The following is a 23,380-nucleotide window of genomic DNA, read 5'->3' as shown; positions in this document are numbered from 1 at the left end:
GGGAAAACATAGAAAAGTTATGCCCTCCCCATTTTACAGACTGATCCTTGAGCCTTTCTGTCTCTCCTGCCCAGTATTCTGCAGTATTTCCATAATGCTGAAGAGGAACCCCCAAGTATCTAGCAGGAATAGTTGTCCATCTCATGTTCGTATACGCTTCCGGCGCTTGCCCCCAATTTCCATGCCAAATGTCCAGATATTTATCCCAGCTAATGGCACTTCCGGTAGCACTACAGAATGATGTAACTTCCTTAACAGCTTCTTTAATGCTGTCCTTGTCTTTGCAGAATATGGCTGTCATCGGCATATGCCAGTATCTTTACTTCAGTAGCATAAAATGAGTACCCATGCACCATTCTATTTATGCGAATTTTTAAACACAAGGGTTCCAAATAAAGTGCAAAACGAAGAGACGAACACGCACACCCTTGTTTTATACCTGACAGTACTGGAATGTTTTCACTTAAGGTGTTGTTAATTATAATGTTTACTGCACACTCTTCATACACCATCTTGATGCCCTCAATGATAACGCTACCTACATTACAATGTTCTAGTAATAACTGTAGTATATCATGATTAACTCTATCAAATGCTTTCTGAAGATCCAGTTGTATCATAGCTATGTTGTCTTGAGTCATGTCACAGCATTCTAGGATAGTTCTAGCGGTGTGTATATTTTTGTAGATTGTCCTTCCTTTGATGCCACATGTCTGGTGAGGTAATACGAGGTGTGTGATAACGCTCTGCAATCTTTTGGCTAGCACCTTTGTAAATATTTTATAGTCTACTCAACAGCCAACGATTTCCTGGGATCATCCGATTTTGGAATGAGTACTACATGAAATTTTCTAAAAGATAAAGGTGCTCTTTTTTGTTCATAGCACTCATTTATCACGCGATGTAACGTTTGTGCCAGTTCTTCCTTGAAGCATTTGTAAATGGCAGCCCTTAGTCCATCAGGCCCAGGTGCTTTGCCAGTGCTTAGTTCATCAATGGCCTGTTTTACTTCATTCAGACTAAGCGGCCGTTCAAGCGTTTGTCTTACTTCATCGCCTAGCCTTGGCATGAGCGACAAAAATTCGTTTCGAAAAGCTTCTGTGTCTTTTATTTTCGGGCTTAGCAGTTTTTGATAGCATTCAACAAACGCTTTCTTTATCAGTTCCTTGTCACGCGTCACATCATTTTTATATCTTATTTCTTTTATCTCTTTTTTTACTGCTTGCCTTTTTTCTTCCCCGAGTGCCCGTTTAGTAGGCATTTCCCCTAGCCATAGTCTTTCAGCCCGGGCTCTGACGATCGCTCCACGATATTTCTTTTCATCAATCACTTCAAGCTTACTTTTAAGGTCACGTAGTTCCTTGCTAAAGTGTCCAGGGGTAGCACTATCAACCGCAATCATATAATCTAACATGCTCCTCAGTTCTTTCTCTTGCTGTTTTTCAATGCTGCGCAGCACGCAAGCTCGATCAATCGCCGTAATCTTTACTTCATTTTTAAATTGCTCCCAAAGCGCTGTGAAATTAGTAGTTTCAACCAAACATACTTCCTCTATCTTTTCCTTTACTTTTTTAACAAAAATTTGATCATCCAACAGTGTATCGTTTAATTTCCACAAATTCCAACTAAACTTGGACACTTTTGTCTAGGTTCCTAGTGTCGCTATCACCGAGCAGTGATCGCTAAATGTGACGTTTTTTACTTTGTATGTAGTAATGTGTGGTATGACAACTGCGGGAACATATATGCGATCTAGTCTAGCGTGACTTACACCTTGGTAGTGTGTATACTGTACGTGCTCGTCGCCGTCAAAAATGCAACCAACGTCGTCTAGCTCAAGTTCGTTTACAAGCGCGTTTAACAGTGTCGCACTTCTATCGCGGTAAGTCGATCTGTTGGCTCTCTATTGCGGCCTGCACACACAGTTAAAGCCTCCAAACAAAATTAAGTTTCTTTCGTACGTCATGCAGGTTCTCAGGTTTTCTATATATTCTACGCGTTCATTAATGTTATTCGGTACATACACACAAATTGCACGCCAATTGAGGCCACAAAAGCTAAAGTCGATAACGAGTAGCCTGCCATGATCACTGGACTTTACAGATTGCGCTACAATATCGGTGCATTTTCGAACAAGTATCATGCAACCCGCTGAAGTGCCTCTGGCAAGAGACACACATACATTATACCTATCCTTGAAAAGCTCGACCATTCTGTCCGTTTGCTCTTCGGTTTCTACTTTGGTTTCCTGCACTGCCATTATGTCAATGTCATTTTCCAACAAGAGACGGCTTAACTGGTACTGCCTCCTGCGGGATGCCAAACCCCTCACATTCAACGTAGCTACACAAAGGGGAACTGTCAGATTTAAAGCCATTTTTGGATTAGCAAACAGACGGAACGGTACTCACATCTGGACAGGCAGTGAAAGCAAAAACCAGCACAGGTCACCTTCTACTTGCCCGCTTGGTAACGTCTTACACTGAGGACAGGCTGGCTTAACACACTTCGCGCCCCGCTAAGTCGGGGACGATGTTGAAGTAGTCGTCCGCCTATCAGGCGGTATCTTCGGCTTCGGTTTGAGGCCCAGTCGCCTCGTTATCGCGGCCATCGGCGACGGCTCGCCGCTACTCGATGGTTCGGGTGATCCTTGAGATCCGCCACTGGCCTGTCGAGGCCTCTTTGCAGCTGCTTTAGCGGCTCCTGTCATTTTAACATCCTCAATGCCTTCCGTTTCGTCTTTCGCGGTCGTCTCTGATCCGCTTACTAAAAGCGCGTCCTTTCTCATTGACGTTTTGGTCGTTAGTCGGCTTCCCAACCAGAAAGCACACTCTTTGCCTTGCCAGATTGGCTTCCCCGGGGCCAGTGGAGTTTTCCGGAAGTGAAGACGCCTCAGAGGGTGTGCCGTCTGCCGCCGGTTCTTCGGTCGTTGCTCGGGATGCTGCATCAGCGTCAGCATGATCCATTATATGTTCAGCCATCTCGTCGCCTTTAACTGGGCTTGTTAGCACTGCATAGGATCACACGCAGTCTTGTTCGTCGTGGCCGAATCGTCGGCAGCGTGCACAGCGTGGCATGCGACACTCGCGCCTGGTATGCCCAGTTCCATTGCACCGGAGGCATAACGGGGGTCTTCCTGGTACATGTACGAGCGCTAAGTTTTCCGCGACGCGCACCTGATGAGGCAAGTCTTCAACTGTAATTCCAGGTTTTGGCAAAAGTGTCACCAAACGGGTGGTGGACCCTTTATCATTGGATCCCTGTACACCCCACTTTTCGCGGGTGATATCTGTAACGTTTCCGTAAGGGGCTAACGCTGCTCGAACTTCGTCGTCGTGAACGAAATGCAACAGCCAATAAAGCTTCAATCTGATGCCTTGGTTGCAGGGATCATAAACGACGCAGGGTTGGTCTTTCACGTTGAAAGCTCCTGCCGCAAGCATCTTTTTCTTCGAAGCTTCATCACGGAAGGTCACCGCCCAAACATGATTCATTTGGAAGGCGCCAAGGGCCACCACTTCCGGCAGCAGTGCAAGACGCGCGAGCGCATCTCGAAAGTGCTCGACCCGATACGGCCTGGTTTTAACGTCCGCATGCAAAAATACTGTGTACAAAACTGATGTACTATCGGCCAAAAAAGTAAACGGACCACGGCTTAGGTGGCCGGAGCGGCTGCGGGGCCACAACGGGGCGCTGCTATCTCGCTCCGCGCGCTGACGGCGAGAGTGCCGCGGGTGTCGCTAGACTTCGCCCTCACTCTCACGCGGAGCCTTGTCACGCTTGATAAACTTCTAGCGCACCGTTCGGTTGCTCTACTGCTGGTGGTCGCAACGAAGGAAACCGTGCATCGCCGGTAGTCCAGCACATGGCGCTGTCGCACAGAGCCGGACGGCAGCCGCACAACAAACCGCGGCACTGAGAAGCAACGGAGACCCGTTCTGATTGTTGTTTTGTTTATATTCACTTTATCTTTTATATTAGTGCATGTCACCGGCGTCCACCGCTGCTCGATTTTAGGCAACATCGCACAAGTAACCGCAACGGCTTGTACGGTGACACGCGTTCTTTCACGCCGGCATGATGGTCGCAAGCGGCAAGGTTTACTGCGGACACGGCTTATATGTCGAGATCACTTTTCCGTCATTGTCTCCAGTACTACGTTTAATATTAACATCAGCGACGCCTCTGAAAACTGCTTTAATTAGATACTACAATGCGTTGGCCATAATGAACTTTTACAAAAGTACGGCCAGGAAGAGATAATTGGGAAGACGAATAGGAATAACTATAGTTAGTCATGAAAGTTTATTCATGGAAACATTCCGTGGCTTGAAGGGGTCCTCAGTGCGATGAAAAGTTGACGTCGACCGCGGTGACTTGGCTTACTCGCCTTGTTTCCTTCTTCGCGACCGCCAGCAGTAGAGCAACCGAACGGTGCACTGAAATTTATCAAGCGTGACAAGGCACCGCGTGAGAGTGAGGGCGAAGTCTGGCGTCACCCGGGGCACTCTCGCCGTCAGCGCGCGGAGTGAGATAGCAGCGCCCCGGTGTGGCCCCGCAGCCGCTCCGGCCACGTAAGCGGTGGTCCGTTTACTTTTTTGGCCGATAGTACCTTAAGGCAGATGAGGCAAAACAACTTGATAATCCGGGTAAGGCTTATCCGTACACCTGGTGTCACGGCCGAGGGCCGCTGTAACCGCCCCTACGGTGCAAGGCATTCCGCGTCCGTTCACTGCGGTGGCCGGAAGTGGAATCCTCACGGCTGCCCGGCTGGACGGAGCTACATCTTTCCCTGATCGCCGTCATGGAGGCTGCCGATGGGAGCTCAAGGACGATGCCGTGTTGAAGGAAACAGAAAAAAAAGGGGGGAGGGGTGAATGCCCTCAGTCTGGGCGTCACAGGAAAACAAAGCGAATGAAACGGCCAGTAATTGGCTGAAAATTCCGCACGCCGCATGCACGCAAACAAAAATCAATCGCTTAATACTGTAACACATTAAATCATAGAGGAGAAAAAAATGCATTGCCGTGACCAGGATTCGAACCTGGGTTATTGCGGCCACAACGCAAGGTACTAACCACTATACGATCACGGCTGCCCGGCTGGACGGAGCTACAACTTTCCCTGATCGCCGTCATGGAAGCTGCCGATGGGAGCTCAAGGACGATGCCGTGTTGAAGGAAACAGAAAAAAAAAAAGGGTGGGGGGGAATACCCTCAGTCTGGGCGTCACAGGAAAACAAAGCGAATGAAACGGCCAGTGATTGGCTGAAAATTCCGCACGCCGCATGCACGCAAACAAAAATCAATCGGTAGAGCACGTTGTTGGGCGAGTCGGTCGTACATACTTAAGGAAGGGAACTGCGCTAAAAAACTGCGCTATTTTGTGCAGTTAGGTCTTGCATCGACGAAAATGGTGTAGTAGATTTTCAGAATACTAGCGGCATAACCGTGGACAATTTCATGAAGCTACTAGAATTTTATCTTGAGTCCACTTTTGTAACTTTTGACAACCGTTTTCATGTTCAACGTCAGGGCATTTGCATCGGGTCTTGTGTGGCACCGGTACTGGCTAACATTTTCCTGGCCAGCATTGATCGTGATCTAGTGTGTTATTTGGACGACAAGATAGATCTGAGAGTTTTTAGATACGTGGACGATTATTTGGTGATTTTTAAGAAGCAACCCGGTTTGACGCACACGGTTACCGTGCAAGAGACATTATCTGTCTTTAAACGACACGGGAGGGGTCTAACCTTCACCCACGAATTACCTGAACAAGATAGATTGCAGTTTTTAGATATTAACATCACTTTAACACCAGATCACACGTGTTGGATGTACTCACGACGAGCCCGGAAAGACCTGTTGCCTTTTGAGTCCGCTCATTCTAAGACGGTAAAACGCGCCATTGTTATGCTGTGCCTGAAGGAAGCCCTGCAGAAATCATGTGTTCACCTGGTAAAGGACAGCCTCAACAATCAGATTGGCAGGTTACAGAAGGCTGGTTTTCCCGTTTCCGTCGTGGCTGCTGTGGCAGAGAAGCTTCTGCAAAGCTTGAAACCTAGAACACCTCGAGAAGGTGGCGGTCAGCCGAAGACCAGACCGGCGGTTCTCCCCTATATTCATAGGGTCTCCCACAACCTAAAGAATGTAGCCAATCGCTACGGTGTGCAGGTGGTATTTTCTGCCACGCGCAAGTTGGCCTCTTTGTGCCCCCGGATTGTCTCCGGCGAGGAATGCGTGCGAGACTGCACGAAACGTCACGCCACCCAGTTTGTCAGGTGTTCGGTCGGGGCTGTGTATGAAATTCCCCTGACATGTGGAAAAGATTACATTGGCCAGACGGGCCGTTGTATAAATGAAGGAGTAAGGGAACATAAGCTTTCTATGGTTAACGAAAAAGGGTCAAATCTGCCCTTACATTGCGGCGCATGCCCTTTGGCTACGCCTGATAAAGCATGCCAGCCTTTGCTGGCTAGAACCAAAATCTTAAGGCGCAGTCGTAACCAGGTAGCACGTGAACTCGCAGAGGCATTTTACATTGATAAGTCAGGTGATGAATGCGTAAGCGATTCTAGTATCAATTTGTATAAGAAAGAAAAAACGTTCTTGGCATGTGCGCTTAGGCAATGATTGCATAAGAATCTAGGTATATATATATATTCATGTTCTTTCTGAATAAAATCAGTCGCGAGTTCGCGCCCGTCCATGTCATTACTCGTCCGTGTCTTTTTTAGCGCAGTTCCCTTCCTTAAGAAAAATCAATCGCTTAATACTGTAACACATTAAATCACTGAGGAGAAAAAAAATGCACTGCCGTGACCAGGATTCGAAGCTGGGTTATTGCGGCCACAACGCAAGGTACTAACCACTATACGATCACGGCTGCCCGGCTGGACGGAGCTACACCTTTCCCGGATCGCCGTCATGGAAGCTGCCGATGGGAGCTCAAGGACGATGCCGTGTTGAAGGAAACAGAAAAAAAAAGGGGGGGGTGAATGCCCTCAGTCTGGGCGTCACAGGAAAACAAAGCGAATGAAACGGCCAGAAATTGGCTGAGAATTCCGCACACCGCATACACGCAAACAAAAATCAATAGCTCAATACTGTAACACATTAAATCATTGAGGAGAAAAAAATGCATTGCCGTGACCAGGATTCGAACCTGGGTTATTGCGGCCACAACGCAAGGTACTAACCACTATACGATCACGGCTGCCCGGCTGGACGGAGCTACACCTTTCCCGGATCGCCGTCATGGAAGCTGCCGATGGGAGCTCAAGGACGATGCCGTGTTGAAGGAAACAGAAAAAAAAAGGGGGGGGGGGGGGGGGGGGAATGCCCTCAGTCTGGGCGTCAAAGGAAAACAAAGCGAATGAAACGGCCAGAAATTGGCTCAGAATTCCGCACAGCGCATGCACGCAAACAAAAATCAATAGCTCAATACTGTAACACATTAAATCATTGAGGAGAAAAAAATGCATTGCCGTGACCAGGATTCGAACCTGGGTTATTGCGGCCACAACGCAAGGTACTAACCACTATACGATCACGGCTGCCCGGCTGGACGGAGCTACACCTTTCCCGGATCGCCGTCATGGAAGCTGCCGATGGGAGCTCAAGGACGATGCCGTGTTGAAGGAAACAGAAAAAAAAGGGGGGGGGGCGGGGTGAATGCCCTCAGTCTGGGCGTCACAGGAAAACAAAGCGAATGAAACGGCCAGAAATTGGCTCAGAATTCCGCACACCGCATACACGCAAACAAAAATCAATAGCTCAATACTGTAACACATTAAATCATTGAGGAGAAAAAAATGCATTGCCGTGACCAGGATTCGAACCTGGGTTATTGCGGCCACAACGCAAGGTACTAACCACTATACGATCACGGCTGCCCGGCTGGACGGAGCTACACCTTTCCCGGATCGCCGTCATGGAAGCTGCCGATGGGAGCTCAAGGACGATGCCGTGTTGAAGGAAACAGAAAAAAAAGGGGGGGGGGCGGGGTGAATGCCCTCAGTCTGGGCGTCACAGGAAAACAAAGCGAATGAAACGGCCAGAAATTGGCTCAGAATTCCGCACAGCGCATGCACGCAAACAAAAATCAATAGCTCAATACTGTAACACATTAAATCATTGAGGAGAAAAAAATGCATTGCCGTGACCAGGATTCGAACCTGGGTTATTGCGGCCACAACGCAAGGTACTAACCACTATACGATCACGGCTGCCCGGCTTTTTTTTTTTTTTTTTTATTTAATGCCGGTCTTTGACATAACACAGAAAATACACGCATCTCACAAATGCAAAACAGCGAAAAAAAATTACAATAATGCCATCCGTCCGTATAGGACCGGCGTTGTCAAATTAAAATTCCTTCATGGCTGTGAGAGGTTCTAGCCTCGACAGCCAATCCGGTGCACATTCTTGCATTTTCTGTACATCAAGAAACCGCGACATACATTCTCTGAAATATATATGAACCGGCCGTGCGTCGGGATCGCAGTGGTACCCAGCCATTCGAGACCGCCATATACAGTGGAGGGCATTCACCATAATGAAGTCATATGGGATGCCATCTTCATCCTTAATAGGCAGATACCTGATCCCTTGGGGGTTTACAGGTAATTCTTTCTTCAGGGTTCGCTTCAAGACGTCCCAGAAGAACACAGCAGCCCAGCAGTGCAAGAACACATGATCTATGGTTTCGGGCTTCTTGCAGATCAAGCAGTGAGAACCCCAAGGTACGAGACAGCCTCGTTCTTCCATAAAAGTCTTCACGGACAGGGTTCCAGTGTGGAGCCTAAAAAAGAAGGATTTTACCCCTGGTGGCACCTGCATGCGTTTAACCCGTTTAAGGACGTCCTGTCCTGGCCCTCCACTGTACATGGCTCTGTATAACGGCACTGGGAAAACAATGTCGCACACATCTTTATACAGCGTTTTCCTTTTCACTTGACACAAGTAATCACTTGAAAAACGAACAGTAAGAAAACGCACACTGTCTACCACTTCCTTAAAGTAGCCACAAAGTCTTCCGGTCATGCCGGCCGTACTGACAACATGTGCCGGCAATGCGTCAGTCAATCTGTGCTGACATACGGTGCGCAGAAAAGGATCGCGCACATCGCGGAAAAACAAAAATCGGTTTACTAGTTGTCGAACAAAAAGATGCGCCAAACCCACACCCCCGTCCTTCACTCTTCTGAACAAATTGGTTCGACTGCACCTTTCCCAGGTTGAACCCCAGATGAACACCGCAAACACTCTGTGCAGCCTTTGCACATTTACTCTAGAACAATATAACGCTTGTATAACGTAGTATAACTTGGCGACTAAAAAGATGTTACAAACTGTCGCTCTTGCAAAAACAGACAGGTTAGTAGCTTTCCATTTGTCTACTTTTTCTTTAATTTCACTCGTTTGCTTCCTCCGATATTCATCACTGCTATTGTAACTATCTAGGGGAACACCTAGATACCTCATCGGAGTTCTCACCCAGCTCACACTCGCGAAATAGTCCGGTGCGGAAAGCCAGTCCCCGTGCCACAGTCCGAGGGATTTGCTCCAATTTACTCTGCTACCAGACACTTCACAGAAATGATTTACTACAGTTATTGCTTCGGTTACGCTTGGTTTATCTATGCAACACACTGCAATGTCGTCTGCATACGCCAATAGCTTCACTTCTGTCGCTGCCAATCTAAAACCACGTATTTTGTCATTTTCATTGATTGCCACGCACATGGCCTCTATATAAATAGCAAACAGAAGTGGGCTGAGGGGACAGCCTTGGCGCACTGAACGCATAATGTTAATGGGGGCCCCCAATGACTTATTAACAATTAATCTGGTTGTGCAATTCTTGTACGCCAAGGCCACGCCCTCAGTGATGATGGAACCGACATTAACGTGATCCAAGATGGTAAACAAAATAACATGCGCGACACAATCGAAAGCTTTCTCTAGATCGAGCTGAAGAACCGCAACGCCACCTCCGTTGACGTCACAGCACTCGAGAACACATCGCATCTTATGAATGTTAGAAAAAATAGTTCGCCCTCTGATGCCACAAGTTTGATGGTCTCCGACTATTTCTTTGATGACGCCTTGGAGTCTAGTAGCTAAAATCTTCATCAATATCTTGTAATCAACATTTGTTAGTGTTATTGGCCTATAGAACGACACTAATTTTAGTTTATCTATTTGATCGCTCTTAGGTATTAGTATGGTGTGCGCTTTTCCAAAGGAAGGGGGCAAACATTTCTGCTGATACGCGTCATTTAATACCTCTACCAACAATGGCGCCAATTCTCTCTTAAACGCCTTATACCACCCAGCGCAGAGGCCATCAGGTCCAGGCGACTTTCCAAGGTTCAAATCGTCGATTGCCTTTTCTACTTCCCCCTCAGTTATTTTGGCTTCTAATCGTTCTTTGGTATCATCACTTATTCGCGGCATGAGATTAAGAAAATCCGCTTTAAAACCCCCTACATTCGCTGCCTGAAATGCAAAGAGTGACTGGTAGTACTCGAAGAAGGCGCTCCCAATGCTCTCACTGTCTTCAACGACAGTCCCGTTCAATAGAATTTTATCGATGTGGTTTCGCCGTCCGTGCGCCTTCTCAAGACCCAGCGCCCTTTTCGTGGGCGTCTCCCCTGCCACTAGTGCATCTGCTCGCGCACGCACGATAGCGCCTTGATAACGCTCTTTGTCGAACTTTTCAAGTTTTTCCTTGATGTTTCGCACGTCGTCTTTGTACGTACCAGGCTCTCTACACTCAAGCGTTATCAGCTGCTCAAGCAGTCTTCTTAAGCCCTTTTCTTTTATTTCCCTCTCGAATTTTAGGCAACTCGATCTTTCTATGGCTTTAATTTTAACCTTCTGTTTAAAACATTCCCACTTCTCCGCTATTGTTTCCGTTGCATCATCGAATACTTCGTTAACCGCATCCCTTACTGCTTTTACAAACCGCTGATCATTTAGTAACAAGGCATTCATTTTCCATAGATCCCAATTAAAAGCATGTTTCGTTTTCACTACACCTATGTGACATTTTACGAGGCAGTGGTCCGAAAACGACACGGGCACTACACAATAACTGTGGCATCTTGGAATCATGTCCAACGACATGTACATTCGATCCAGTCGTGCATGACTACTACCCTGAAAACGAGTAAAAGTCACTTCACGCCCCCCTTCCAGACACTCGAAAACATCGTCAAGTTCATTTTCCCCTATTAGGTTTGATAATACGCTACTGCTTTTGTCGCGCACACCTGCATTATTCACTCGGTCTCTGGCATTCAACACACAATTAAAGTCCCCTAACAAAATAACGCGCTTATCACAGCGGACATGCTTAGAAAGGTTAGAAAAAAAGGAGACACGCTCTTCGACAGAATTCGGAGCGTAGACGCATATGACACGGTATTCAACACTACATATCACGACATCGCAAAAAACAATCCTTCCAGATTCACAGGAATATACACTTCGAATCTGCAGTCCAGGCAGTTTCTTGACAAACAGAATGCACCCCCCGAACGTGCCTACCGCATGACTAACCACCGCAAAATATCTGTGCGTGAATCGTCGCACCATGCTCCCGGTCTGCTCCTCTCCATCAACCTTAGTCTCTTGGACGGCTAGTACGTCTAAGTTGTGGTCAGTGACCAACCGTAGGACCTGACTTTGCCTACGACTAGCCGCCAAGCCTCGCACGTTCAATGTGGCAATAATAAGGGACGGTATTTCAGCCATTTTCAGCTAGCGAGAAAAGCAGGCCCGGAGCATGGTGCTTACCGTTCACGACTAGCCCTCGGCTAGCCGTCTCCGGGACCTCCCGGCTTGTTTGTGTCGTCAAGCGTGGCCGTTTTGCCCGCAGGCTTCTTTCCAGGTGGTACATTGGGTTTTGGCTTGTAGCCCATCCGCCTTCCTTGAGGCGCCTTCGTCGGCGGCCCCTCGCTGGTGCTGGTGGCACCGCCGTCCTTGTCCTTGGTCTCGTCGTGGGGGCGCTTGACTGGGGCACCAATAATCGCGGTCCGCTCGCCGTCATTGACTTCCTTGTCCTGCAGCATTACTGTCGTGTCGTTGTCGGGTGCGTCTTCGTTAACGCCCCCCGTAGCAAGGCTCACTGCAGGCAGGACCTGTACCGGTTTGCCCGTCTTCTCGGCAGCCTCAGCCACCGTGCTTTCAGCGCCAGCGGTAGATGACCCTTCAAGTGTGGCTGTCGAAACCAAGTCTCCAGTTCCTTTGGCGGCGTCCTCCGTCTCAACCACGTCCATGACGTGCTCCTCAGCAACGTCAGTCGCTGCTGGTCCTGTCACGGCGGCGTAGGATTTGACGCAGTCAGCGTCAACGTGGCCGAAACGTCTGCACCTGGAACAGCGTGGGACTTTACACTCTCGGCGGACGTGCCCCGTGCCTTGGCAGCGCAGGCACTGCATGGGTCGACCAGGCACAACCACCAAGGCCAACTCTCCGCCGACGCGGACCTGATGAGGAAGGTCCTCAACTTTAACGCCGTTCTTTAGCTTGAGGAGCACCGCCCTGGTGGTCGACGTCTTGCTTCCCATGCCTTCGACTCGCCACCGCTCCCGGCTCACCTCTTCCACCTTGCCGAAAGCCGCGAACGCTGTCCGGACGTCCTCGTCAGCCACTCCGTACAACAGCCAGTGAAGCCTAAGCTTCACCTGCTGGTCCTGCGGGTCCACGATGACGCATCGTCGTCCCTTCACTTGCAGGTCCTTTAGGGAAACCAGTCTTTTCGTCGCCGTCGCATCATTCAGGGTCACCGCCCAGACGTGGTTTATCTGGTACGCCCCTATGCATACCACGTCCGGCAGGAGGCCCGTCGGCAGTAGGGCGTCCCTGAAATCTTCGACCTTGTATGGTCTCGCACGCACATCACCGTGCAAAAACACGGTGTTAATCGCAACTCGTCCTTTCGGCAGTTGTGGCAAAATGAACGGATATTCCTTATCATCCTCTGCAATCCTGTTTCCGCGACCAAAAGTGGCCGCTGTCGCTGCCCCGGAAGAGGCCATGACCCTACGATCCGAACAGCTCGGCTGCCGGATGCAGAATGATCACGGCTGCCCGGCTGGACGGAGCTACGCCTTTCCCTGATCGCCGACATGGAAGCTGCCGATGGGAGCTCAAGGACGATGCCGTGTTGAACGATACAGAAAAAAAAAAGGGGGGGGGGTGAATGCCCTCAGTCTGGGCGTCACAGGAAAACAAAGCGAATGAAACGGCCAGAAATTGGCTGAGAATTCCGCACACCGCATGCACGCAAACAAAAATCAATAGCTCAATACTGTAACACATTAAATCATTGAGGAGAAAAAAATGCATTGCCGTGACCAGGATTCGAACCCGGGTTATTGCGGCCACAACGCAAGGTACTAACCACTATACGATCACGGCTGCCCGGCTGGACGGAGCTACACCTTTCCCGGATCGCCGTCATGGAAGCTGCCGATGAGAGCTCAAGGACGATGCCGTGTTGAAGGAAACAGAAAAAAAAAAAGGGGGGGGGGTGAATGCCCTCAGTCTGGGCGTCACAGGAAAACAAAGCGAATCAAACGGCCAGAAATTGGCTGAGAATTCCGCACATCGCATGCACGCAAACAAAAATCAATAGCTCAATACTGTAACACATTAAATCATTGAGGAGAAAAAAATGCATTGCCGTGACCAGGATTCGAACCTGGGTTATTGCGGCCACAACGCAAGGTACTAACCACTATACGATCACGGCTGCCCGGCTGGACGGAGCTACACCTTTCCCGGATCGCCGTCATGGAAGCTGCCGATGGGAGCTCAAGGACGATGCCGTGTTGAACGATACAGAAAAAAAAAAAAAGGGGGGGGGGGTGAATGCCCTCAGTCTGGGCGTCACAGGAAAACAAAGCGAATGAAACGGCCAGAAATTGGCTGAGAATTCCGCACACCGCATGCACGCAAACAAAAATCAATAGCTCAATACTGTAACACATTAAATCATTGAGGAGAAAAAAATGCATTGCCGTGACCAGGATTCGAACCTGGGTTATTGCGGCCACAACGCAAGGTACTAACCACTATACGATCACGGCTGCCCGGCTGGACGGAGCTACACCTTTCCCGGATCGCCGTCATGGAAGCTGCCGATGGGAGCTCAAGGACGATGCCGTGTTGAAGGAAACAGAAAAAAAAAAAGGGGGGGGGGTGAATGCCCTCAGTCTGGGCGTCACAGGAAAACAAAGCGAATGAAACGGCCAGAAATTGGCTGAGAATTCCGCACATCGCATGCACGCAAACAAAAATCAATAGCTCAATACTGTAACACATTAAATCATTGAGGAGAAAAAAATGCATTGCCGTGACCAGGATTCGAACCTGGGTTATTGCGGCCACAACGCAAGGTACTAACCACTATACGATCACGGCTGCCCAGCTGGACGGAGCTACGCCTTTCCCTGATCGCCGACATGGAAGCTGCCGATGGGAGCTCAAGGACGATGCCGTGTTGAACGATACAGAAAAAAAAAAAAAAGGGGGGGGTGAATGCCCTCAGTCTGGGCGTCACAGGAAACCAAAGCGAATGAAATGGCCAGAAATTGGCTGAAAATTCCGCACACCGCATGCACGCAAACAAAAATCAATAGCTCAATACTGTAACACATTAAATCATTGAGGAGAAAAAAAATGCATTGCCGTGACCAGGATTCGAACCTGGGTTATTGCGGCCACAACGCAAGGTACTAACCACTATACGATCACGGCTGCCCGGCTGGACGGAGCTGCACCTTTCCCGGATCGCCGTCATGGAAGCTGCCGATGGGAGCTCAAGGACGATGCCGTGTTGAACGATACAGAAAAAAAAAAGGGGGGGGGGGGGTGAATGCCCTCAGTCTGGGCGTCACAGGAAAACAAAGCGAATGAAACGGCCAGAAATTGGCTGAGAATTCCGCACATCGCATGCACGCAAACAAAAATCAATAGCTCAATACTGTAACACATTAAATCATTGAGGAGAAAAAAATGCATTGCCGTGACCAGGATTCGAACCTGGGTTATTGCGGCCACAACGCAAGGTACTAACCACTATACGATCACGGCTGCCCGGCTGGACGGAGCTACGCCTTTCCCTGATCGCCGACATGGAAGCTGCCGATGGGAGCTCAAGGACGATGCCGTGTTGAAGGAAACAGAAAAAAAAAAGGGGGGGGGGTGAATGCCCTCAGTCTGGGCGTCACAGGAAAACAAAGCGAATGAAACGGCCAGAAATTGGCTGAGAATTCCGCACACCGCATGCACGCAAACAAAAATCAATAGCTCAATACTGTAACACATTAAATCATTGAGGAGAAAAAAATGCATTGCCGTGACCAGGATTCGAACCTGGGTTATTGCGGCCACAACGCAAGGTACTAACCACTATACGATCACGGCTGCCCGGCTGGACGGAGCTGCACCTTTCCCGGATCGCCGTCATGGAAGCTGCCGATGGGAGCTCAAGGACGATGCCGTGTTGAAGGAAACAGAAAAAAAAAAGGGGGGGGGTGAATGCCCTCAGTCTGGGCGTCACAGGAAAACAAAGCGAATGAAACGGCCAGAAATTGGCTGAGAATTCCGCACACCGCATGCACGCAAACAAAAATCAATAGCTCAATACTGTAACACATTAAATCATTGAGGAGAAAAAAATGCATTGCCGTGACCAGGATTCGAACCTGGGTTATTGCGGCCACAACGCAAGGTACTAACCACTATACGATCACGGCTGCCCGGCTGGACGGAGCTACGCCTTTCCCTGATCGCCGACATGGAAGCTGCCGATGGGAGCTCAAGGACGATGCCGTGTTGAACGATACAGAAAAAAAAAAGGGGGGGGGGGTGAATGCCCTCAGTCTGGGCGTCACAGGAAAACAAAGCGAATGAAACGGCCAGAAATTGGCTGAGAATTCCGCACATCGCATGCACGCAAACAAAAATCAATAGCTCAATACTGTAACACATTAAATCATTGAGGAGAAAAAAATGCATTGCCGTGACCAGGATTCGAACCTGGGTTATTGCGGCCACAACGCAAGGTACTAACCACTATACGATCACGGCTGCCCGGCTGGACGGAGCTACACCTTTCCCGGATCGCCGTCATGGAAGCTGCCGATGGGAGCTCAAGGACGATGCCGTGTTGAAGGAAACAGAAAAAAAAAAGGGGGGGGGTGAATGCCCTCAGTCTGGGCGTCACAGGAAAACAAAGCGAATGAAACGGCCAGAAATTGGCTGAGAATTCCGCACACCGCATGCACGCAAACAAAAATCAATAGCTCAATACTGTAACACATTAAATCATTGAGGAGAAAAAAATGCATTGCCGTGACCAGGATTCGAACCTGGGTTATTGCGGCCACAACGCAAGGTACTAACCACTATACGATCACGGCTGCCCGGCTGGACGGAGCTACACCTTTCCGGGATCGCCGTCATGGAAGCTGCCGATGGGAGCTCAAGGACGATGCCGTGTTGAAGGAAACAGAAAAAAAAAAGGGGGGGGGGGGGTGAATGCCCTCAGTCTGGGCGTCACAGGAAAACAAAGCGAATGAAACGGCCAGAAATTGGCTGAGAATTCCGCACACCGCATGCACGCAAACAAAAATCAATAGCTCAATACTGTAACACATTAAATCATTGAGGAGAAAAAAATGCATTGCCGTGACCAGGATTCGAACCTGGGTTATTGCGGCCACAACGCAAGGTACTAACCACTATACGATCACGGCTGCCCAGCTGGACGGAGCTACGCCTTTCCCTGATCGCCGACATGGAAGCTGCCGATGGGAGCTCAAGGACGATGCCGTGTTGAACGATACAGAAAAAAAAAAGGGGGGGGGGGGGGGGGGGTGAATGCCCTCAGTCTGGGCGTCACAGGAAACCAAAGCGAATGAAATGGCCAGAAATTGGCTGAAAATTCCGCACACCGCATGCACGCAAACAAAAATCAATAGCTCAATACTGTAACACATTAAATCATTGAGGAGAAAAAAATGCATTGCCGTGACCAGGATTCGAACCTGGGTTATTGCGGCCACAACGCAAGGTACTAACCACTATACGATCACGGCTGCCTGGCTGGACGGAGCTACACCTTTCCCGGATCGCCGTCATGGAAGCTGCCGATGGGAGCTCAAGGACGATGCCGTGTTGAAGGAAACAGAAAAAAAAAAGGGGGGGGGTGAATGCCCTCAGTCTGGGCGTCACAGGAAAACAAAGCGAATGAAACGGCCAGAAATTGGCTGAGAATTCCGCACACCGCATGCACGCAAACAAAAATCAATAGCTCAATACTGTAACACATTAAATCATTGAGGAGAAAAAAATGCATTGCCGTGACCAGGATTCGAACCTGGATTATTGCGGCCACAACGCAAGGTACTAACCACTATACGATCACGGCTGCCCGGCTGGACGGAGCTACACCTTTCCCGGATCGCCGTCATGGAAGCTGCCGATGGGAGCTCAAGGACGATGCCGTGTTGAAGGAAACAGAAAAAAAAAAGGGGGGGGGGGGGTGAATGCCCTCAGTCTGGGCGTCACAGGAAAACAAAGCGAATGAAACGGCCAGAAATTGGCTGAGAATTCCGCACACCGCATGCACGCAAACGAAAATCAATAGCTCAATACTGTAACACATTAAATCATTGAGGAGAAAAAAATGCATTGCCGTGACCAGGATTCGAACCTGGGTTATTGCGGCCACAACGCAAGGTACTAACCACTATACGATCACGGCTGCCCGGCTGGACGGAGCTACACCTTTCCCTGATCGCCGTCATGGAAGCTGCAGATGGGAGCTCAAGGACGATGCCGTGTTGAAGGAAACAGAAAAAAAAGGAGGGGGGGCGGGGTGAATGCCCTCAGTCTGGGCGTCACAGGAAAACAAAGCGAATGAAACGGCCAGAAATTGGCTGAAAATTCCGCACACCGCATGCACGCAAACAAAAATCAATAGCTCAATACTGTAACACATTAAATCATTGAGGAGAAAAAAATGCATTGCCGTGACCAGGATTCGAACCTGGGTTATTGCGGCCACAACGCAAGGTACTAACCACTATACAATCACGGCTGCCTGGCTTTTTTTTTTTTTTTTTTTTCTTTATTGCCAATCCTCGACATGTCACCACAACACACATTCCTTAAATGATATAAACAAAGACCAAAGAAGCAAAAACGAATGAATACACAAACGGAACAAAGAACAGTAATATTTACATTCGTTGCCGTCCGCTACTGTGGCACGACGTTGTCGGATTAAAATTCCTTTAGTGCTGTAAGGGGTTCAACCCTCGACAGCCACTCAGGAACAGGCTGTTGCAACTTCTGCACTTCCACATACCGTTGCATGCATTCCCGGAAGTATACACGCGCTGGTCGGGCATCCGGGTCACAATGGTAGCCCGCCATTCTTGCGCGCCATAAACAGTGGAGGCCCGTAAGCATGATGACGTCGTACGGGAAACCTTCGTCGTCATATACTGGCAGAAACCTGATTCCGTGGGGATCTATAGGTAGCTCTTTTTTTAGAGTCCTTTGTAACACGTCCCAGAAAAAGACCCCTTCCCAACAGTGGATGAAGACATGATCTATGCTTTCTGCTTTTTTACATATAAGGCAGTGGGTTCCCCATGGCATGTAGAACCCACGTTGTTCAAGAAAGATTTTAACAGGTAGAGTACCGGTGTGTAATTTAAAGAAGAACGATTTAGTGGCTGGTTGAACTGGCATCTTCTTCACCCTTTTCAATACATCTAGGCCTGGGCCTCCACTGTACAGGGCTCTGTACATGGGTACCAGCAATACACTGTCACATAAATCACGATATAACGTTTTCCGTTTTACACTCCACAAATATGCACTAGAAAAACGAACACGCAAAAAGGAAACACTCTGAATTATTTCCCTAAAGAAACCACGAACTGGTCCTGGCATTATTTCGGTGCCTACAACGAATTCGGGAAGTGATCTTGACAACCTCATTTGGATAGCGGTGCGTAGAAATGGGTCATTTGTGTCTCGAAAAAAGAAGAACCTGTTTACTAGTTGACGCAAGAAGAGGTGCGCCAACCCCAGACCACCATCCTTCACGCGCCGAAAGAGATTATCTCGGCTACATCGCTCCCAGCTCGATGCCCACACGAAAACAGCGAACACGCGGTGCAGTTTCTGCACATTAATCCGAGAGCACTGTAGGACCTGCATTACGTACCAGATCTTTGTTACGAGAAACATGTTGCACGCTGTTGCTTTCGCGAACATTGACAGGTGACCGGCGTTCCATCGGTCGGCTTTTTCTTTTATTTCTTTTGTCCGCTCCTTCCAGTACTCGCTACTGTCCTTGTAGGCATCAAGGGGTGCGCCAAGGTACTTAACTGGCGTCGTGACCCAGGTGACGTTCGAAAAGTGGTCTGGGGTGGACGCCCATCCCCCGTGCCAAAACCCCAAACATTTCTGCCAGTTCACGAAGCTATTAGTGGCATTACCAAACAGTCTGACGATACTCACAGCGTTCAATACACTTTGCGTATCTTTACAACATACGGCCACATCGTCAGCATATGCCAATAACTTCACCTCTGCTGCTTGGAGGCAAAATCCCTTAATGTATTCATTTTCAATGATGGCCTGACATAGCGTTTCTATGTAAACACAAAACAGGAGTGGGCTGAGTGGACAACCCTGGCGAACGGAGCGCTTCACGTTAATGGGGGCCCCCAGCCTTTGATTAATTATAAGTCTCGTATAGCAACTCCGGTACGCCATGGTCACCCCCTCAGTGATTATGTGGCCAAAATTAACATGTTCAAGGATGGTGAGCAATATCTCGTGAGAAACGCAATCAAACGCTTTCTCCAAGTCAAGCTGGAGGATCGCTACTGCATCACACATGGCATCACAACACTCCAGCACACACTTCAACTTGTGAATGTTAGTGAAGATTGTTCTTCCGCGAATGCCACACGTTTGGTGTGGGCCGACTACTTCCTTAATGACTGACTGCATACGCCGTGCCAGCACCTTCATCAGTATTTTGTAGTCACAGTTAGTAAGCGCTATGGGTCTATAGGAGGAAAGTTGCTTGAGCTTCTCGGTCTCTTCTGTTTTAGGTATTAGTACTGTATGGGACTGGCCGAAAGATGGTGGAAATATTTTCATTTGGTATGCTTCATTGAAAATTGCGGTCAAGATAGGAGCTAGGTGGCTTTTGAACGATTTGTACCAAGCGGCACAAAGACCGTCTGGACCTGGTGACTTGCCAGGGTTCAGGTCTTCGATGGCCTTTATCACTTCCTGTTCAGTTATTTGTCCTTCCAACGTTTCTTTAACGTCACTCGACAGCTGTGGCATTCGCTGCAAAAATAAGTCCTTGAAACTTTGCATGTTGACGGGCCTGAATGCGAAAAGCTTTTGGAAATGTTCAAAGAAGGCACGCCCTATATTCTTCGTATCAGTTACTACCAGCCCGTTATATTCGATGGCCTCAATCTGTTTGCGTCTGGAGTGCTTTTTTTCTAATCCCAGTGCTCTTTTCGAAGGCATTTCCCCGCATGCTAGTCTTTCTGCTCTCGCGCGCACGAGCGCACCTCGATAACGCTCTTCATCGAAAACCTCGAGCTTTTTCTTAATAGCACGCATATCTTCTTGATAAGCTCCGGGTTGCATGCATTCGAGCGTCACGAATTTTTCCAGTAATGTTTTTAAATCCCTTTCTCTTGCCTTCTCTTCATATCGTAGCACGCTACTTCTTTCAATTGCCTTGATTTTAATAGTTTGTTTCGACAGCTCCCATTCCTCGCCCAATTTCATAGAACTGTCTTTTCCAAAAGAATTCAGAGCATTCACTACCGTCTCGTTAAAAGTATCGTCCCGTAGAAGCTCAGCATTCATTTTCCACAGTTCCCAGACGAATTCGTTTCGTTCTTTTTTGCGGCCCACCCTGCATTTTACCAGGCAGTGGTCAGAAAAGGATACGGCAGTAACTGCATAGCACTGGCATTTTTCTACTAAATGATATGACAGGTAGATACGGTCTAATCGTGCATGACTTGTTCCCTGGAAGTGGGTGTACTTCACTTCTCGGTCAGCCCCGAAACACTGAGCGATATCCTCTAATTCAAATTCATGTATGATCTGCGCCATGATATCGCTGCTTTTGTCGTAAATTACGCGTCGCGTAGACATGTCTTCGATGTTCAATACACAATTGAAGTCCCCAACACAGGCTATCGTTTTGTGCACAGACAAGTGGTGCCTCAAGTTCAAAAAGAAATTTACCCTTTCTTGCACCGTATTAGGCGCATAAATGCACAGCACGCGCCATTGGACATCGCAATAGCTGAAATCACAAACGACAAGTCGACCGGAAGAGCACGAGAAGTAACCGTCTATAACCAGGCCTGGAAGCTTCCTCACGAACAAGACACACCCCGCCGAAGTCCCTAAGGCGTGGCTCACTACCGTATAGTAGTTGTACGTGAACCTTTGCACCATGCTCCCGGTCTCCTCCTCGCCGTCTACCTTGGTTTCTTGCACTGCTAAAACGTCGAGGTCGTGGTCCACTAGCAGTCGATACACCTGACTCTGTTTCCTTTTGGCGGCCAGACCTCGAACGTTTAGCGTGCCGAGGCTAAGCGACGGGTTGGTAGCCATTACTGATTTAAACGGGAGGGGAGAAGGCCCGGAGCATGGTGCTCACCTTAACGTCTAGCTGACCGCTAGACGCCTCCGTGGCCATCCGGTGGCCGTCGTCCGAGTTCGTCTTTGGTCGGCTTCGGGGTGAGCCTACGGTCAGCCTCCAGGTTAGGCTTAGGCTTGAGGGTGGAGCGCCTGCCGGGTAGCGTCTTAGCTGGCGGCGCCTCGGAGTCACCGCTGGCCTTTCCGTCCACTTTCTCCTCCTGCTGCAGGGACCTCTTCACCGGTGCCGAGACGCTTTCGACGCGGGCGCTAGCAGGGGTCGCGTTGTCGTTTTCCGCTGCCTCCGTAGTATCTGTAGCCGGCTGGCGGCTCTCATTTTCTGTCTGGGTCACCCTGACGCTGATTAGTGCGGTTTCTGGCTCGTCGGGAGGAGGGACATTATTCGGTCCTCCTTTAGTCGGCGTCGTCGTCCCGCTCGCTTCTGCCACCGCATTGCCGCTTCCAGCTCCCTTGGCCGCATCCTCGGCCTCGGTCACGTCCATCATGTGGTCTGATGTCAACGGCTCGCTCTCCGCCGACCCCGCGGCTGCTGCGTATGAACGTACACAGTCCGTGTCGTTGTGTCCGAAAAGCCTGCACCGGGAGCAACGGGGAACCTTACATTCTCGACGAACGTGACCAGAGCCCCGGCAGCGCAGGCACTGCATGGGGCGACCTGGGGCTACGACCAGCGCAAGCTCGCCGGCGACGCGGATCTGGTGGGGCAGGTCGTCGACTTTCAGTCCAGCCTTCAGCTGCAGCAGCACAGCTCGGGTCGTCGAGCCCTTGTCGGAAACGCCATCCACCCGCCAGCGCTCCCGGGTTACTTCCGTGACTTTGCCAAAGGAAGCCAGCGCAGTCTTTACGTCTTCATCATCCACACCATGAAGAAGCCAGTGAAGACGAAGCTTCACCTGCTGTTCTTTAGGGTCGATGACCAGGCAGCGACGCCCCTTGACCTGAAGCTCCTTCAGTGCAGCCAGCTTTTGGGCCATCTCGGCTGTCTTCATCGTCACAGCCCATACGTGGTTGATTTGGTACGCTCCAAGGGCGACGACGCCAGAGAGCATACCAAGAGCTTGAAGCGCGTCCCGAAAATCCTCTACGCGAAACGGGCGAACACGAGTGTCGCCGTGCAAAAAAACTGTGTTTAACACGATGCGTCCTGTAGGTAGACGAGGCAAAATAATCTGGTAGTCCTTATCTTCCGATGTCGAAAGCCTGTTGCCGCGGCTAACAGCCGCATAAGCCGCTCCACTGGAGCTCATGATCCCGCGATCCGTTCAGCTCGGGAGCCGGAAGCAGAATGATCACGGCTGCCTGGCTGGACGGAGCTACACCTTTCCCGGATCGCCGTCATGGAAGCTGCCGATGGGAGCTCAAGGACGATGCCGTGTTGAAGGAAACAGAAAAAAAAAAGGGGGGGGGTGAATGCCCTCAGTCTGGGCGTCACAGGAAAACAAAGCGAATGAAACGGCCAGAAATTGGCTGAGAATTCCGCACACCGCATGCACGCAAACAAAAATCAATAGCTCAATACTGTAACACATTAAATCATTGAGGAGAAAAAAATGCATTGCCGTGACCAGGATTCGAACCTGGATTATTGCGGCCACAACGCAAGGTACTAACCACTATACGATCACGGCTGC

The 23,380-nt window shown here is 49.4% G+C and overlaps 21 non-coding genes across 21 annotated transcripts; all 21 read right to left on the bottom strand.

Moving 5' to 3' along the window:
- Window positions 1–5,023: 5,023 nt before the first annotated feature.
- On the bottom strand, window positions 5,024–5,095 carry TRNAH-GUG (transfer RNA histidin (anticodon GUG)). The gene has a single exon. It is a non-coding gene; the product is annotated as a tRNA-His (tRNA).
- Window positions 5,096–7,146: 2,051 nt separating this feature from the next.
- Window positions 7,147–7,218, bottom strand: TRNAH-GUG (transfer RNA histidin (anticodon GUG)). Its single transcript has one exon. It is a non-coding gene; the product is annotated as a tRNA-His (tRNA).
- A 268-nt stretch (window positions 7,219–7,486) lies between these two features.
- TRNAH-GUG (transfer RNA histidin (anticodon GUG)) lies at window positions 7,487–7,558 on the bottom strand. Its single transcript has one exon. It is a non-coding gene; the product is annotated as a tRNA-His (tRNA).
- Window positions 7,559–7,822: 264 nt separating this feature from the next.
- Window positions 7,823–7,894, bottom strand: TRNAH-GUG (transfer RNA histidin (anticodon GUG)). Its single transcript has one exon. It is a non-coding gene; the product is annotated as a tRNA-His (tRNA).
- A 264-nt stretch (window positions 7,895–8,158) lies between these two features.
- TRNAH-GUG (transfer RNA histidin (anticodon GUG)) lies at window positions 8,159–8,230 on the bottom strand. The gene has a single exon. It is a non-coding gene; the product is annotated as a tRNA-His (tRNA).
- Window positions 8,231–13,361: 5,131 nt separating this feature from the next.
- TRNAH-GUG (transfer RNA histidin (anticodon GUG)) lies at window positions 13,362–13,433 on the bottom strand. Its single transcript has one exon. It is a non-coding gene; the product is annotated as a tRNA-His (tRNA).
- Window positions 13,434–13,695: 262 nt separating this feature from the next.
- Window positions 13,696–13,767, bottom strand: TRNAH-GUG (transfer RNA histidin (anticodon GUG)). Its single transcript has one exon. It is a non-coding gene; the product is annotated as a tRNA-His (tRNA).
- A 265-nt stretch (window positions 13,768–14,032) lies between these two features.
- TRNAH-GUG (transfer RNA histidin (anticodon GUG)) lies at window positions 14,033–14,104 on the bottom strand. Its single transcript has one exon. It is a non-coding gene; the product is annotated as a tRNA-His (tRNA).
- A 262-nt stretch (window positions 14,105–14,366) lies between these two features.
- On the bottom strand, window positions 14,367–14,438 carry TRNAH-GUG (transfer RNA histidin (anticodon GUG)). The gene has a single exon. It is a non-coding gene; the product is annotated as a tRNA-His (tRNA).
- Window positions 14,439–14,702: 264 nt separating this feature from the next.
- On the bottom strand, window positions 14,703–14,774 carry TRNAH-GUG (transfer RNA histidin (anticodon GUG)). Its single transcript has one exon. It is a non-coding gene; the product is annotated as a tRNA-His (tRNA).
- A 264-nt stretch (window positions 14,775–15,038) lies between these two features.
- Window positions 15,039–15,110, bottom strand: TRNAH-GUG (transfer RNA histidin (anticodon GUG)). The gene has a single exon. It is a non-coding gene; the product is annotated as a tRNA-His (tRNA).
- Window positions 15,111–15,371: 261 nt separating this feature from the next.
- Window positions 15,372–15,443, bottom strand: TRNAH-GUG (transfer RNA histidin (anticodon GUG)). The gene has a single exon. It is a non-coding gene; the product is annotated as a tRNA-His (tRNA).
- A 260-nt stretch (window positions 15,444–15,703) lies between these two features.
- On the bottom strand, window positions 15,704–15,775 carry TRNAH-GUG (transfer RNA histidin (anticodon GUG)). The gene has a single exon. It is a non-coding gene; the product is annotated as a tRNA-His (tRNA).
- A 262-nt stretch (window positions 15,776–16,037) lies between these two features.
- TRNAH-GUG (transfer RNA histidin (anticodon GUG)) lies at window positions 16,038–16,109 on the bottom strand. Its single transcript has one exon. It is a non-coding gene; the product is annotated as a tRNA-His (tRNA).
- A 260-nt stretch (window positions 16,110–16,369) lies between these two features.
- TRNAH-GUG (transfer RNA histidin (anticodon GUG)) lies at window positions 16,370–16,441 on the bottom strand. The gene has a single exon. It is a non-coding gene; the product is annotated as a tRNA-His (tRNA).
- A 264-nt stretch (window positions 16,442–16,705) lies between these two features.
- TRNAH-GUG (transfer RNA histidin (anticodon GUG)) lies at window positions 16,706–16,777 on the bottom strand. Its single transcript has one exon. It is a non-coding gene; the product is annotated as a tRNA-His (tRNA).
- A 270-nt stretch (window positions 16,778–17,047) lies between these two features.
- On the bottom strand, window positions 17,048–17,119 carry TRNAH-GUG (transfer RNA histidin (anticodon GUG)). The gene has a single exon. It is a non-coding gene; the product is annotated as a tRNA-His (tRNA).
- A 260-nt stretch (window positions 17,120–17,379) lies between these two features.
- Window positions 17,380–17,451, bottom strand: TRNAH-GUG (transfer RNA histidin (anticodon GUG)). The gene has a single exon. It is a non-coding gene; the product is annotated as a tRNA-His (tRNA).
- Window positions 17,452–17,715: 264 nt separating this feature from the next.
- On the bottom strand, window positions 17,716–17,787 carry TRNAH-GUG (transfer RNA histidin (anticodon GUG)). Its single transcript has one exon. It is a non-coding gene; the product is annotated as a tRNA-His (tRNA).
- Window positions 17,788–18,051: 264 nt separating this feature from the next.
- TRNAH-GUG (transfer RNA histidin (anticodon GUG)) lies at window positions 18,052–18,123 on the bottom strand. The gene has a single exon. It is a non-coding gene; the product is annotated as a tRNA-His (tRNA).
- Window positions 18,124–23,305: 5,182 nt separating this feature from the next.
- TRNAH-GUG (transfer RNA histidin (anticodon GUG)) lies at window positions 23,306–23,377 on the bottom strand. The gene has a single exon. It is a non-coding gene; the product is annotated as a tRNA-His (tRNA).
- Window positions 23,378–23,380: the final 3 nt, after the last annotated feature.

This window comes from Dermacentor andersoni, chromosome 3, assembly GCF_023375885.2.
Source record: "Dermacentor andersoni chromosome 3, qqDerAnde1_hic_scaffold, whole genome shotgun sequence".
Taxonomy (NCBI): domain Eukaryota; kingdom Metazoa; phylum Arthropoda; class Arachnida; order Ixodida; family Ixodidae; genus Dermacentor; species Dermacentor andersoni.
Note: the sequence above shows the minus strand (reverse complement) of the source record. Positions and strands in the feature narration are given on the sequence as shown.